The 16,014-nt window shown below is 41.6% G+C and overlaps 1 long non-coding RNA gene across 1 annotated transcript; it reads left to right on the forward strand.

Moving 5' to 3' along the window:
- Positions 1–2,149: 2,149 nt before the first annotated feature.
- Positions 2,150–8,714, forward strand: LOC120521800. Its single transcript, XR_005632194.1, has 4 exons — positions 2,150–2,221; positions 2,382–2,440; positions 8,149–8,229; positions 8,632–8,714. It is a non-coding gene; the product is annotated as an uncharacterized LOC120521800 (long non-coding RNA).
- Positions 8,715–16,014: the final 7,300 nt, after the last annotated feature.

A 16,014-nucleotide genomic window follows, 5' to 3' on the forward strand; every position in this document is an offset into this window, starting at 1 on the left:
ACAGAAAGGCCCACAAACAAACAGCAACTGAAAGTAAAGGCCTGGCAGAGCATTAAAAAGGAGGAAACCCAACATCTGGTGATGTCCATGAGTTCAAGACTTCAGGCTGGCATTGCCAGCAAAGGGTTTTCAACCAAGTATTAGAAATGAACATTTTATTTCCAGTTATTTAATTTGTCCAATTACTTTTGAGCCCCTGAAAAGAAGGGATTGTGTTAATAAAATGCTTTAGTTGCCTCACATTTTATGCAATCTTTTGTTCACCCCACTGAATTAAAGCTGAAAGTCTGCACTTCAACTGCATCTGAGTTGTTTCATTTAAAATTCATTGTGGTAATGTACAGAACCAAAATTAGAAAAAAGTTGTCTCTGTCCAAATATTTATGGACCTAACTGTAAATGTCATTAAATGAGAACTCACAGATGCCATCACCATCAGGCACAGCAGAACCAGCAGGGCGGCGAATCTCATCATGGTGGTGAATCTCATCATGGCGCTGGCGCTGATGTTCAGACGTCTGTTCAGGTCAGCAGCAGCACCTCCTTATATTGCAGATCAGGCGGGCGCGGCCCAGTTTTACACGGTGGTCATGACGTCTGCTGGAAAGTCAATTTATATCAGACCTCGTTTGCAATGGAAGAAGATGAAGTACAGAAAACGTCAACCAAATCACAAGCCGTGAAGTTCAGGTGTTCAGCTTTCTATAGGCTGTGCGTTCAGAAGAAAATGTCAAATTCTGACATCAGACGAGTGTGTAATTATTATGAGTAAGAAACATTCTGTTGAAGTGTCATAGAGTTACAACTAAAAGTCGTCTTTCATGTCAGAGGTTATTTCATCTTTTACGCTTTGTATATTTTCTGTTGTTCATCCAATAGCTCCTGATGGCCAAACAGATCCCAGTTAATAAAACAAGTAGAGCGGCAAAATGAAAATTCTCAGCCAAAGTCAAATTAAATAATAAAAGAAGGCTGAACACCAAACGTCAAATCTCTTTTTAATTATTATTTACAGATTTGTTTTTGTGTCATTGATTAAAGACTAAATTAAATGAATTTTATTTAGATTCATGCTTCTTTATTAAATTGTAATCATTTTATTATTTTTTAGAAAATAATTTATTAAAAAAAACTTACTGAAAATAAATAAGAAAAACAGTAACAAATCATAAATGGAGTGAGCTTGTCGTGGTGTCCATTCCTTGGCTGTGATTCTCTTTGCTTCTTAAGTTCAACTTCATGAATGTCGCTGCTTGCTGTCCCAGTCAGTTCCTTTCCTCCCACTATGATCCACTCTCTTTCTTTTTCTTCTTCTCCCTTCATTTTTCAATTTTCTTTTTCTTTTGTAGCTCTTTGTAGATTCTCACCACACATCACGATGACTTAAACAGACCACCACAATCCTCAGCAGTGTGACGTGTCTGTCACTCCCTGTAGAACAGGACGTGCTGTTTGTGACCGTGGATCTCAAATGTTTTCAAACAGCGTCACACATTCAGCCACATATCTGCCTTTTTACTCTTTTGACCTAAAATGTGCCTTTTCTGTTAGTTTTGGCCAAATATTTTCAATGCCTAAAACTTTAGCCCCTCCATAATTGAAATGCCTGCAGAGTTGGTCATGTAAGACTTTAGCGGAAGTGACATGTTACATAAATCTAGAAAGAGGACCGTGACACCATCAGGGTCCCAGTAGTGAATGCCCCCTTTAAGTGTCATTCAACAATAAATTAATGGACTGATAGTGATGGACTTTGTTACGATATGAATACTATGGCATTTTATTCTGCTCTTCCATTGTTTTTGGGTAAAACATTTCAGGCTTACATTACATTACAACTGATGGTCTTTATGTTTGACACGGTGACTTATGAACAGAATGTTTCCTGTGCTGAATTATTAGGCAATCATCTGATGCAAGAATTTGTCATTTTTTCTGACCACACAGGCTATTTAAAGCTGGAAACTTGACCTTTAGGGCTTGTGATTTGATTGCAGTTTCTTCTTTTTCTTCTTCAATGACAAATGAGATCTGATTTGAATTTGCTTTCCACTCCAGAAGATGTCATGACCACCGTGTAAAACTGGCCCACCCCACCTGATCAGATATATAAGGAGGTGTCACTGCTGTCCTGAACAGACGTCTCGACGTCAGCACCACCATGATGAGACTCGCCACCCTGCTGGTTCTGCTGTGCCTGTGCTCGATGGCGATGGCTTCTGTGAGTTCTGATCTTTTGTACTGTAATTTGTCTCTAAAATCTTATTTTTTGCAGGTTTCCTGTTGGTAAATTTCTTCTCCTTACCTTTAAACAGCAGTTTGTCTGAAGTTCAATTTTCCAATTTCTAAAGTTTCACTGTATGTTTGTTTTTACTTTTCAGATATCTGACTCTGCAGGTGACGCTGAGGAGAAATCACTCAGAGCTGTAAAAGTTTTCACGTGAGTAGAATCAGAGGATGTGCTGCTGAAGGATTTCTGTCAGTTCCTTCACTGATCTTTCTGTCGTGTGTGAGGTTATCAAGGGACTCATCACAATCAATTTGATCATTTAATCTCTACTTTAAATTACACCACACTGGAAAACACTTCTTCCCTGGAAGCTAAGGTAGCAGATTAGGAAAATGTGTGCCCTCAAGTGTGTGACAAAGAATAGAATTTCTAAATCCCGCCTGTTAAAGCTCAATTCACTTCCATCCTGAAGAAACACATTTAATCCTTCATATAAGAAATATCTGCAGGTCCCAGACATTACCCTGCTCTGTGTTTATGTAAGTTGTAACTACTTACATGATGGAAACCTTTCAGTCTGGTTTCAGGGCACAGCACAAATGTGAAACTGCTCTGCTACGGGTAACCAGTGATTTGCTTATGGCAGCAGACTCTGGACAAACCTCTGTGGTCATACATCATATTCATGTGATCTTGTCAAAGATGTCCACTCTCCCTTGAGACTTTGTCTGTAGCTGGACATCAATATAATGATATTTTTCTATTTTTTTCATATCCTCTACATGACATTTCTTTCTGTGCAGATGATATTATATTAGTTTTCAGTAATGCTATGGCAGACATCAAACATGTCCTAAAATGAGTTTCCTTTGCTTCTCACAAGATTAACTGGATATAAATGAATCAAAACAAGACATGATGAAGGGTTGTGGAACCACCATGTAATGTCCAGATTAGTGTAGGACTTCAGACGATTGATCAGAAATACGCATTGTGTAGATGTCTTGGCTAAACCTAAGATGGCGCTGTCTGAGTCTGCGTTCATTTTGGTTTTTGATTGCCCTGTTTACATCTTTTTTTAACTCACAAAGTCTTTTCTTTAATGGTCTATGATTGTCAATATATTTTAAACATAAGATTGACAATTGACAAAACTTTTAATTACACTCACACAAGTCAGAGTATCCGCCCTCCATCTTTTCTGCTAGATGTACCAGCGTACTTGTGCCGTAAGCCCTGTCTATTGTCCTGAAGGAAGCATCATAGAAGATGAGGAAAGTGCGGGCGCCTACTCGTGGGGCTTAAATCTTACCTGCCATCTTCTCTGGTGATTGATCCTCACTAAGGTTCAGCTTATGTTTTCATATCATGGCGCTCCCTGGAACATTTGTATAAATGGATCCTGTCTGTTGTTTCAAGCCACCATATTCAGCTCCTCTGTTGGCGATCGCCACATCTCTGAAGGGGTGGAGTGGATTCTCTGAACCTTTGTCATCCAGCAAATTGATTCTAATGACGATAGCTCTAGTAAGTGCTCGATCCCTAGCTAACAAAACATTTATTTTAAAAGATTTCTTCACCTCACAAGGATTAGATTTTAGATTTGTGATTGAAACATGGCTACCTGTCTGTGAGTTAACTGCTTTCACTGAATTAGTACCCCCGAATGTCAGTGTTTTTAGTTCCCCACGGTCTGCTGGTCAGGATTAGCGAGAATATTTAAAAGCCGTTATTACTGTCGCCAACTGAAAACAGACAGTTACTCCAGCTCTGAATTACAGTTGTTTGAAATGGACCGCTCTGTCCTGTGTTGTGTGCAGAGGTGTATCGGCCTCCAAAACTTAACAAGGATTTTATATGTGAGTTCTCTGAGTTTCTGACAGGAATTACACCAAATTATGACAGATTTTTAATTCTTGGAGATCTTAATGTGTGCTGCCTGAGTAAACCCCTAGTTAAAGACTTTTTAAACCTCACTGACTCTTTTAATCTTGTTCAGTCTGTGAGAGGCCCAGCACGTGATCATGGACACACATTAGTCGTTGTTTTATCGTATAGTTTACTCATCTGTAACAGTGATATCGGTGGTGTTTGCTTTTCTGTTCACATGACCGTTACTGTATAACTGAGGCTTCTTTACTTGCCAAACAATCAACATTAGTGGTGAGACTCGCTGCTCTCACATAATGAACTCCACCATTACTAGTAAATTCTATGTGGCTGTTATGGATGCCATGTGATTCCCCCCACGTCAGCTGAGCTCCGGTGGTCTTGTCACTCTGTTTAATGACACTTGTTCTAACATTTTATACTCTGTTGTTCTGTGTAAAGTCAAGCACTCAAAACATAAACCTGAGCCATAGTTAAATGATGCCAGTCACACCCTGAGGTGGGCATGCAGGTGAGCAGAGCACAAGTGGAAAAAGACAAGTTCAGGTGTCCTTTGATATTCTAAAGGACAGTTAATCTAATCATCAGAAAGCTGTCAAATCTGCTAGGATAAAGTACTTTTCAGATATTATTTCAAATAACTGTCATAGTCGTAGAGTTTTATTTAACATTATAAACACTATTGTGTTCCTATATGGCCTGTCATGACACCAGCAGTCTGCGAGGATTTTCTCCAATTTTTTGTTCCTAAAATTTTTAACAATGAGACCTCACTTGACACCCTCTGTTGATGACCCGTCTGTCCCTCCTACGTCTACACTTTGAGCCTGTATCTCTCCTTCTCTTGGTAGAAATAATGAGTCACCTTAATCCCACAACTTGTCCACTCGTATTCTTAAAGATGTTTCTGAAGTGGTCAGGCCTGGCATTATGAACATTATAAACAGATGTCTTCAGACTGGTTCAGTCCCAGCCTTCTGTAAACATGCTGTGGTGCAGCCATTAATTAGTAAAACAAATCTGAACTTTACAGACTTGTCAAACTTCAGACTCATTTCCATGTTGTCCCTTCATTCTAAAATTCTGGAGAAGTTTGTCTTTCTACAGCTGCAAACTTTCTTAAATGAAAATGGCATTTCTAAGTAATGTAATAAAAGTAATTTTAACACACACTACAGCACGGAGTCTGCACTTCTAAGGACTCTAAATGATCTGATTTTTAATAAGTGACTCTGTGGATCCTGCCGTCTTATTGCTGTTAGATCTGACTGCAGCATTTGATACAGCTGACCATGACATCCTCTTCATCTGTCTTGAGCAGTCTGTGGGTACACAAGGAATGGAAGGGCTCAGGTCATTAATAATATTCTCAAATCTGACAAACAAATGAACTCCATTGTTAAAGACTGTTTCTATCAGCTCAGTGTATTAGCTCAGGTTTTCTTAGATTAGCGTTCCTTCTGTAGATGATTTTGAAGCACCAGTTCATGCATTTCTCTCTTCTCGGCCTGACTATTGCAACTCGTTATGCATTGAAGTTAATCGGTCATCGGTTTGCTCATCTTCAGCTCATCCCAAATGCTGCTGCCAGCCGTCTAACAGGCACATGAAAACACAACCACTCCTGGCTAAACAGAATTCAGGGTTGTGCTGTCACCTTCAAGTTCTTTCCTATAATATTTTCTCTATACGTCTGGTGTTTGTTTTTCTAATCCTCCCCACTTTTATAAAATCAGTCCAAATGAATGTTGTTTCTGGCTAGAAATGCATCACTCAGTGATCTGACCTCATGTCCCCCTCTCCATACTGGCATAGCACCACATCACTTGTCTGTCAACTGTTCTGAATATTGGTGGGATGATTTGGTGAGAGAAGTCCACTCTGACTTGTGTTAAGGGGGCTTCCAGGGTCTCCTTCTTCTGATGTTGAACTGTCTCTGGTTAGCCTGATTACATCTCTTCACTTAATATCAGGTGTCATCAAATTGATAAGACCTCCTGTGTCGGAATTCTCACAGAGCCAAAGCTCTTTGACCAGACCCAGCTGTAACAAGGACCCCACACACAGACAGACACATACACACAGACACGTGTACCCCTTAACTAACACACCCTATCATTGATCCTGGACACTCTCATCTATTCACCATCTCATTCACATCACACACAACTTAACTCGGCTCAGACCTGACCAATTTATATCTCAGCACACTACCCTGTGGAGAGCCTGTGTGGTGGGCCGGCGTGGAGGACGTGACGCTGCCAGTCACACACATTGAGGTCTGTTGGTTACAAAGTCCAGAAGTCAACTGCAGTGGCATCAAGTCCTAAACTGAGGGGTTTGGTTGTCTGCCATAACAGCTTGTAGGCAGTGTGGCGTAGTGGCAAGACTTCAATCTCTAAGACCGTAAGTTCAATTCCTGCTGCTGACACTTTGTGACCACGAGCAAGTCACTTCACCTGCTTTCACTCCAACTGGGAAAACCAAAAGAAATGAAAAGTTATATCTCAAATATTGTAAGTCATATAAAGGTGTCATCCAAATAATAAGGAATAATAATTATCAGTATGTGCCAGGGGGGTATGAAGAGCAAGGGATATGACATTCTCAGTGGAGCAGTCGTGACAATATAGAAACTGGAGAAGATCAGGACTCTCTGGAATGTTCTGTTTAATGTGCCCCAGCACTGATCTGTCAGGACCCTTCATCACCACTGGAGTGAGACCACCAGTCAGGAGTCACACAGATAATCTTCTTTTGTTTTCTGAGGCACAGACCTAATCATCGATCCTGTGATGCAGGCAGAGACTGAAGAATCTCTAAGGAAACTGCGTTCCTTCCTTGGTGTCTCCAAGGCATTTTTGTGACTTCCATCTTGAACCTTTCAGGAGCATTTAAGACGCCTTCTACTTTGTTGTCTTGTTTCGTTATCCTGGTTGTCTCCTACAAGTAATGATTCTTGTTTCCAGGTGCCTTCAATTCCTCAGTATCAGTGGTTGTGTTATTATAAGATGTTCCTCCCTCCCTTTACTCCTCCTTTAGTTTCTATCTCTTTGACTTTTTTCCTTTCATTAAATATTCACAAACCTCCAGAGCAGGGGTCTCAGAGTCAGAGGGTCTTCAGCTTTGAAGTGTTTTTGTGCTTTTGATTTAATGGCAGTTGTGGTCAATCCGGTGTTGTAAGGTTGGTGTTTTGTCAAAGGTGAACTTCTCTCTTTGTCCATCCATCCATCCATTATCCAACCCGCTATATCCTAACTACAGGGTCACAGGGGTCTGCTGGAGCCAATCCCAGCCAACACAGGGCACAAGGCAAGGAACAAACCCTGGTCAGGGTGCCAGCCCACTGCAGGGCACACACACACACCAAGCACAATTTAGAATTACTAATGCACCTAACCTGCATGTCTTTGGATTGTGTGAGGAAACCACACAGACATGGGGAGAACATGCAAACTCCACACAGGGAGAACCCAGGAAGCGAACCCAGGTCTCCTAACTGCGAGGCAGCAGTGCTACTACTGCGCCACCGTTCCGTCCCTTCTTTTTGTGTTTATTAATTTTATTATAAAAAAAATAATCCTAAAAAAGACTTTTCTCATTTCATCATTCTAAATTCAGTGCTATCTCTAAACCTTTAACATACAATATGAGAATGACAGGACAGTTGAATATCTGAAGTCCATAAAATGTGTGTGTGTGGAGACCATGGGCTCTGATGGAGACGACCTGAGCCTCCATACTGTGATGGGCACAGCAAGCAGGTAAGTGAGGTCTGATGGGACAAAGCTTTAATGTCAGCCTGCTCTTTAAGTGGTGTTCACACCCAGAGGTGCATTTAGGACCAGGTAGGAGTCTTCTATGGTGGACATGACATTTGGTCCAGGCCTGTAGAATGTGCTGCTTTATGTGGTCAGAACAAAATGTAATGTCTACTAGGCCAGCTGTCATACAACTAGAAAGAAGAGCAGAGAAGGACAGGGATGGAAATGCACTGCTGATCTGTCACCTGTGTTTACTCCTTACAGTGTATATGGAGTAGCAAGAGGATAAGGATTTGGAAGATCACCAACGTATTGAGGATGATCTTTCAGGACTTCTTTAACTTGGTAAGCATCTGTGGGTGACAGAAACAAATGTTTGACTGGATGGAGGGAGGATTCATTGGTTTGCAGGCATAAAAATATGTGAGGATCGCACAAGTGTGGTATGAGATGAAGGAGAGATGATGTTCCAGTCCTGAAAACCTGTATTTTAGTTTCAACTTACTCTTATTGTAATTGCTAAATTAAATAATTTCAATTAAAAAGGTGGTCCTTTTACAAACCCCCATGAGTATTGGCCACCTTTGCCAGCTGTTTGGTCAGACGCTGCTCAAGGCCTTCACTCTCCTCACTTTCTATTAATTCAGAGGTCACAGAACTCACTTCAGATTCTACAAAGCCATCTATAAAAGTCACAGCCTGTCTTCTTCTTCTACTCATTTGACCAGTTGTCTTTTTCTCTTATAGCCCTAAAGGACCAACCAGACCAATCATAACCAAGAAAGAAGAACTAAAGAGAATGTCCATTAATGTCAAATAAACACAAATGCAAAGCATGAAGCTGACCGACTCCTTGTCCATTTCTCTGATTGTCCATCTTTGATTGTCTACTTGATTTCTGTTGTCTTTAGTAACCTTCACAATAGCAGACTCAGTGCTATGAAAAGATCTCAACCCCGACTATAACAATTCTGTTTTATTATCATTACCAAGAAAAGACAGCAGGTGAGGGAAGAAAAACAAAGTTTTCAAAACTTTACGGAGGAATGACAATTTAGAAATAGGACAGAAATACTGAAGGCTCTCAGGCCAAGTCCGTGTTGTTAAGCACTGGCTGGACCATCGCATGTTTAACTGAGAGCGGCCACTAGAGGGGGCAGTTTGTCTACAGAAGAATCAGCTCCTGTGTCAGCTCTGAAAGTCATGTGACTGTGTGACTGGTCACTCTTTTGTGCTTTTAATTCAGTTCAAACTTAAACACTCTAAATATTACATCTAAAATCTAATTGTTTCTGGTGTTTTATTCTTGTGTTTTTACTTTATTCTTTTATAATACATTGTACACCCAGACTGCTGATCTTTCCCATGTGTGTAATATGTAGAGTGCCCACTAGAGGGCGCCACTGCACTTCACTCCCACCCCTCAGTCCGCCTGTTTAAAGAGCCATTCTCGTGTCTCCTCACCCAGTAGCCATTATTTCCCCTGCCCTAATCTTTTACCCTCGAGTTAACAGCCATACCTTCCCTCTGATTTCTCCTCAGTACTGACTAGAACAGCTGTGACTTTCACTATGTGGAGTTTCCATGTGGCCTTTCCTTCAGCTATTTGCACGTCTTGACTGGTTTGGTTTTCTAACACTAAATGCCATTCATTTCAGCTGATATCTAAAGTCCCTGTTAAACATTCATCTGCCACCAGCACTTCAGTATTTATTCTGACCTCCCATTCCTTTGGCCACTGACCTGTTATCCCTAAGCTTAGCTTTTCTGATGTGTCTGCCTTAATATTAAGTGACTTAGGTGCCTTAACCACTAAGCCTGTCAGAGTTCATTCATTGTTTGCCAGTGGACTAATTGTTGTCAGGCGAAGGGCACACATGGGTGGCTCTCCTCCTGCATTTTGATGTCTCACAAATGGTGTGGATCCCACCAACAGACGCTTATTGAGGTTAAACAAGGCCTGCTTTAAAACTTTATTCCAGCCTTTCAGATGATTGTGCCCCATTAGTTTTTTAATTTGTTCTTTCAAGATGCCATTCGTTCTCTCAATAAGTGCTGCTGCTCGTGGGTGATAAGGAATATGCCAAGTCCACTGAATTCTGGCTCCTTGACCCCACTCTTGTAAGTCTCTCCCAGTAAAATGGCTTCCTTGATCACTTTGAGTTTCTTCTGGCACTCCATATGCTTGAATTAAATGACTTCAGTCCATTAAGGAGCTGCTTTTCAAGTGGTGTGTACTTAGTCTGAGATCCAGTCAGCTGTCGGCTCCAAAAGCCTATGGGAACTCTTTCACTGCCGTGCTTTTGCCACAAGCTCCACGTAGCAATGTTGTTCTGCTCTGTGGCCTCAAGTTCAAAAGGTAAATTAGGTTTTCAAGGTCCCGTCCTTAGTGTTGGACTGAGGCTTCTTTAGTTGCCTCAAAGGCAGTTTGTTGTTTTTCTGTCCATTCAAACTGTTCCTTTGTCTTTACAACATCACATATTGGTCTTAAAATCAGTCCCAAAGGTGGCACAGAAGCTCTCCAGAAATCCATTAGTTCCTCAAATGATTGAGCTTCTTTTTTATTAGTTGGTGCCTGTAACTTATGCAAAGAGTCAATTTCTTTTTGAGGCACTCGTGTCTCTGGTCCAACACACATCATGCCCAGAAATTTGACTTCTCAGGCCGGTCCTTGAACTTTGTCCTTATTTACAGCCCATCCTCAACTTTCCATGTGAGTAATCAGAGCAGGTCGTGCATTGTTTACTGATGATTCATCTCATTAACGTCGTACCTTCTCCACCGCTGGGCAGGTAGCCAGGTCTCGTGCCACTAGTCCATGGCATAACGTAGGGCTGTGTAGGTATCCCTGTGGCAGGACTTGAAGGGTGTACTGTCTGTCCTTCCAAGTAAATGCAAACTGATCTTGACTTTGAGGTGCAATCGGAATAGAAAAGAAAGCATTAGCCCTGTCGATGACAGCATGCCACTCTCCTGCATTAGCCATGATGTCTTCTATGATGGTAACAATATTGGGAACTGCAGTAGTCAGCATTTTAACATCTATAATCTATTGTCATTCTCCATGAAACATATGCTTTACTCACTGGCCACACAGGAGAACTGCAATGGCAGACTGCAGGTTGAATAATTCCTACTCACAATAGCTCTTTCACTGTTTCTCAGATCTCTTGCAGACCCCCTGTTTCAAGTTTACAGGTGTGTCAGGTGCAGGAATCTCTAAGGGTGTCCATTTTACTTTCACCTTTATTATCACTTTGACTGCTGTACACATTTAATTATGAATCTCGAAAGAAAATGTTCCCCATTCTGTCTGTATTGTTCTCCCTGTGAGAATATCTAACCTCAGAATATATTCGGGCAATTCTGAAATGAACACGGCTGCTTTAAATGGGGGCGATTGTCCTATGGCTAATCGTACTGTGATCAGTTCAACTTGTTTGTCTGAGCCCACAGACCCGTTTACATTTATGACTGGCCTAGATCTGTGTGGATGCCCATGAATTAAAATTACTTCAGCCCCAGTGTCAATTAGTGACATGACCGGATTTGGTTTTCGGCCACTCTTTCCCAAAATTAAAATGTCGTCTCGGCTTTTGTTCTCAGTGTGTGTTTTCTTCCTCACTGGCCGGTGCTGCTGGTGTAGCTCAGAACTCTTCATGTTTAGGCTTTTCAGAGTTTGCCATCTTAGAAAAGTTCTGCAATTGGTTTACCACTTATGTCATTTCTGTCTATCCCTACTTGTAGCAGATCATGAATTATCCTTGCACAACTTATTTTTATTTTTTCACTTCCTTCTTTGCCTCTGACTGGTCTTTGCCCAGTAGGTGCTGATACAGTAGCTCCCAGTTCATCTAACTGACCTAACAGTGCTGCTACATCCCATACCATCTGTTGATTAATTCCATCAAGCATAGATAACAGAGCCCCTTTTAAATGATGGTGTGCGTTTTTTATTAGTTGGCTACTCATGCCAGCAGTGAATGCTTCAGTATCAGGGCCGGCAAACTCGGCTCCTTGTGCAGCTTTATAAATAGTCGATTGTACGCCCATTTCTCGAAGCTGCTGAATTGCTTCAGAAGATGTGCGCTAAAGCCAGTTAACATCCTCCGTGTCTCTTGTGTCCGGTCACGTATGTCTTTCAGCGTTTACACAGCAGTCGCTGGATTATTTAGCCCTCGTAGTGTCTTTGGTATTTTAGGGTTTGTAGCAGTAGAGCCTAAATGTTTCAGTTCTGCATTTGTTAACTGACAACTATCATCACCTTCGTCCCACATGCACAATATTCACTCAATCAGGCTCACCTGACTTTTGCCCATACTACTTGCCAATTTCCATGAACTTGCCTTGGGTAAAATCTCGTATGATTTGTGTCAATCTGTGCTGTGCTGCAGAAACAGCAACAACTCTCCCAACTGAAACCTTTTTTATCACGGAGTCAGACACCTCGAGCTGTATAGGCTAAAAAAATATATCGTTATTTGGAACACATCCATTTCATGTGTGCTCCGTATCTACAAAGATCTACTGTCTATGTAAGTGCAGGATGACAGAAATGTTGAACACGTACCTAAAAGACAAACTTTTTCCATGTTTTAGTACTAACAACAAAATTTTGACATGAAGTGTATAATGTGTGAAGACTGAAGTCCAAATATCAAATAAACACTTTCACAGAAGGTACAAGTATAACAGAACAAATGAACTTTTATTCAAGACTATAGCTGAAGAAAAAGAAATTGTGTTACTGTGCCTTGTTGTCGTGACTTCTTTGTTAGTACAGCGGTATGAACGGCTGACTCCTATTTAAAAGGTCGTGGGCTCAAGTCTTCACGTGTCCCAAAATAAATGGTTTGAGTAGTGAGCTGCTTTTATTGTTACTATTATACAATAAAAAATACATTTCATATGAGTCTGTAACAGCCGCTGTAAATGTATGGTACTTGTTTTATTCTCTCAGTCACGTTCACCCCGATCTGACACTACTGTTTTCAAATAAAGACGTGCTATAACAGAGATTAACTCAGATCGGAGAAAGAGAACAGAAGCTCTCCCTGCAAGAAATGTCCACTCACATATAAGAATGACGCAGCTGCACCAGGCGTAAAGGCGAAAGATCGCACCGTTTGGATGAAGCAAGAGGTCATCCTGCCAGTCAATGTGCAATTTTATGTACTTCAATGAAACAGCAGGGCATACAGAGCAGCCAACGTATCGTGCAATCTCCTGTTTGTGATTATGTTTTGTGATGGTCTTTACATAAGAAAAAATTATATGTTATAACATAAAAGGCGATACCCCTCCCTAGTGATATGGCGGTAAGAAATCACGTAGGAGAAATCACTTAGCATTGTTTAATGTCAGCTTACACAGCACAGGATACAAAGACGAATGAAGCCAGTGACAAGACCCAGTCCAGGAGTAGATACCCGAGGCACGGAGTCTGTCAGTGTCATCTGTGCAGTAGAAGGCGTTTTCAGGAACAGGTGGCAGTATCTCCCATCCTATTGTTGGCTGTATAGGTGTATCGAGGCTTTATACTCTTTCTTCACGTGCAGGGCACTCTTCAGATAAATTCCAAACAAGGCAACGATGCTTAAAACGAGGATACAATTCCATGCTGACTTAAGAGAAGAGCCAAGCAAAATGACACCTTTTATTGGCTAACTAAAAAGATTACAATATGCAAGCTTTTGAGGCAACTCAGGCCCCTTCTTCAGGCAAGATGTAATTGTAATCTTTTTAGTTAGCCAATAAAAGGTGTCATTTTGCTTGGCTCTTCTCTACATTCATAATGGCTAACACGGTACAACACCCTAGTAATGCTGACTTAAGAAATAGAACAGAGTTACAGCGGCGGCACGGTGGCGCAGTGGGTAGCGCTGCTGCCTCGCAGTTAGGAGACCTGAGTTCACTTCCCGGGTCCTCCCTGTGTGGAGTTTGCATGTTCTCCCCGTGTCTGCGTGGGTTTCCTCCCACAGTCCAAAGACATGCAGGTTAGGTGCATTGCTGATCCTAAATTGTCCCTAATGTGTGCTTGGTGTGTGTGTGTGGGCTGATGCCCTGCCTATGGTTTGTTTTCCTTGCCTTGTGCCCTGTGTTGGCTGGGATTGGCCCAGCAGACCTCCATGACCCTGTCATTTGGATATAGCGGGTTGGATAATGGATGGATGGATGGATTGATTTTACTAATTCATTTCATAATAAAATCATATTAAGTATACATCTTAGCATTCTAAAATGGTGTAATATCATGAATGTATTCTGTGTGGCAATTACTGCCTGTGCGCTCCTGTCTGAGAATGCGAAAGCTCATTTAAAAAGCACTCAGTGATTCACACACACAAAGAATACGAAGCATTTAACGTGCTACTTTAGCTATGATGGGATATGAGGAACTCTAAGAAATTAAACATCGATTTAAGATGAAGTTTATTTTATCATTAAAGTAGAATGTCGTGAACTACGAGTTTAAAGTGGACATTTTGAGACTAAAGTCAACATTTTTCTTCTCTATTGTCCCTATTTTTTCTCTCTTTTCTCTGTGCCCTAATACACTTCCATATAACACTCAGACAGTGGGCTACAAGTTGCCTTTCCACGTTGACTTTGACATCTGATCACTTCTTTATTTCGGGCACTCTGCACTTTATGAACTTGAACGTAGAGTGTCATTCCATCAAGTTCCTTTTGCTGCATATACCACTGAATATGCCACCAAAATGTACATTTTTTGTTGCCTCCATTTCACCAAGTAGGACCTCAACTTCGCATTTGCTGAAATTCCTCTCCCCCCACCATGTGCTTTTCCCATTGTCTTTTAACAAACCACCAAACACAAGGGGATGTTTATGTTGATTTGCTTATTCAATTATGCAAAACTCTGGGAGGAGACGGGTGGGGTTGTAGTTACATGCATATGCATTAAATTTCATGTTCATATATATTTTTTATATACTGCTCAAAAGAATTAAAGGAACACTTTTTAATCAGAGTATAGCATAAAGTCAATGAAACTTATGGGATGTTAATCTGGTCAGTTAAGTAGCAGAGGGGGTTGTTAATCAGTTTCAGATGCTGTGGTGTTAATGAAATTAACAACAGATGCACTAGAGGGGCAACAATGAGATGACCCCCAAAACAGGAATGGTTTAACAGGTGGAGGCCACTGACATTTTTCCCTCCTCATCTTTTCTGACTGTTTCTTCACTAGTTTTACATTTGGCTACAGTCAGTGTCACTACTGGTAGCATGAGGCAATACCAGGACCCTACAGAGGTTGCACAGGTAGTCCAACTTCTCCAGGATGGCACATCAATACGTGTCATTGCCAGAAGGTTTGCTGTGTCTCCCTGCACAGTCTCAAGGGCATGGAGGAGATTCTAGGAGACAAGCAGTTACTCTAGGAGAGCTGGAGAGGGCCATAGAAGGTCCATAACCCATCAGCAGGACCAGTATCTGCTCCTTTGGGCAAGGAGGAACAGGATGAGCACTGCCAGAGCCCTACAAAATGACTTTCAGCAGGCCACTGGTGTGAATGTCTCTGACCAAACAATCAGAAACAGACTTCATGAGGGTGGTCTGAGGGCCCAAATGTCTACTGCGCCCTGTGCTCACTGCACAGCACCAGGGAGCTCAATTGGCATTTGCCATAGAATACCAGAATTGGCAGGTCCACCACTGGCGCCCTGTGCTTTTCACAGATGAGAGCAGGTTCACCCTGAGTATATGTGAAAGACGTGAAAGGGTCAGGAGAAGCCGTGGAGAATATTATGCTGCCTGTAACATCGTTTAGCATGACTGGTTTGGTGGTGGGTCAGTGATGATCTTGGAGGCATATCCATGGAGCGACTCACAGACTTCTACAGGCTAGACAACGGCATCTTGACTGCCATTAGGTATCAGGATGAAATCCTTGGAAGCATTGTCAGACCCTACGCTGGTGCAGTAGGTCCTGGTTTCCTCCTAATGCATGACAATGCCCGGCCTCATGTGGCAAGAGTATGCAGGCAGTACCTGGAGGATGAAGGAATTGAAAAAATTGAATGGCCTTCACGATCCCCTGACTTAAACCCAATAGAACATCTGTGGGACATTATGTTTCAGTCCATTAGGCGCCGCCAGGTTGCT

This window comes from Polypterus senegalus, chromosome 2 (assembly GCF_016835505.1).
Source record: "Polypterus senegalus isolate Bchr_013 chromosome 2, ASM1683550v1, whole genome shotgun sequence".
Taxonomy (NCBI): Eukaryota; Metazoa; Chordata; class Cladistia; order Polypteriformes; family Polypteridae; genus Polypterus; species Polypterus senegalus.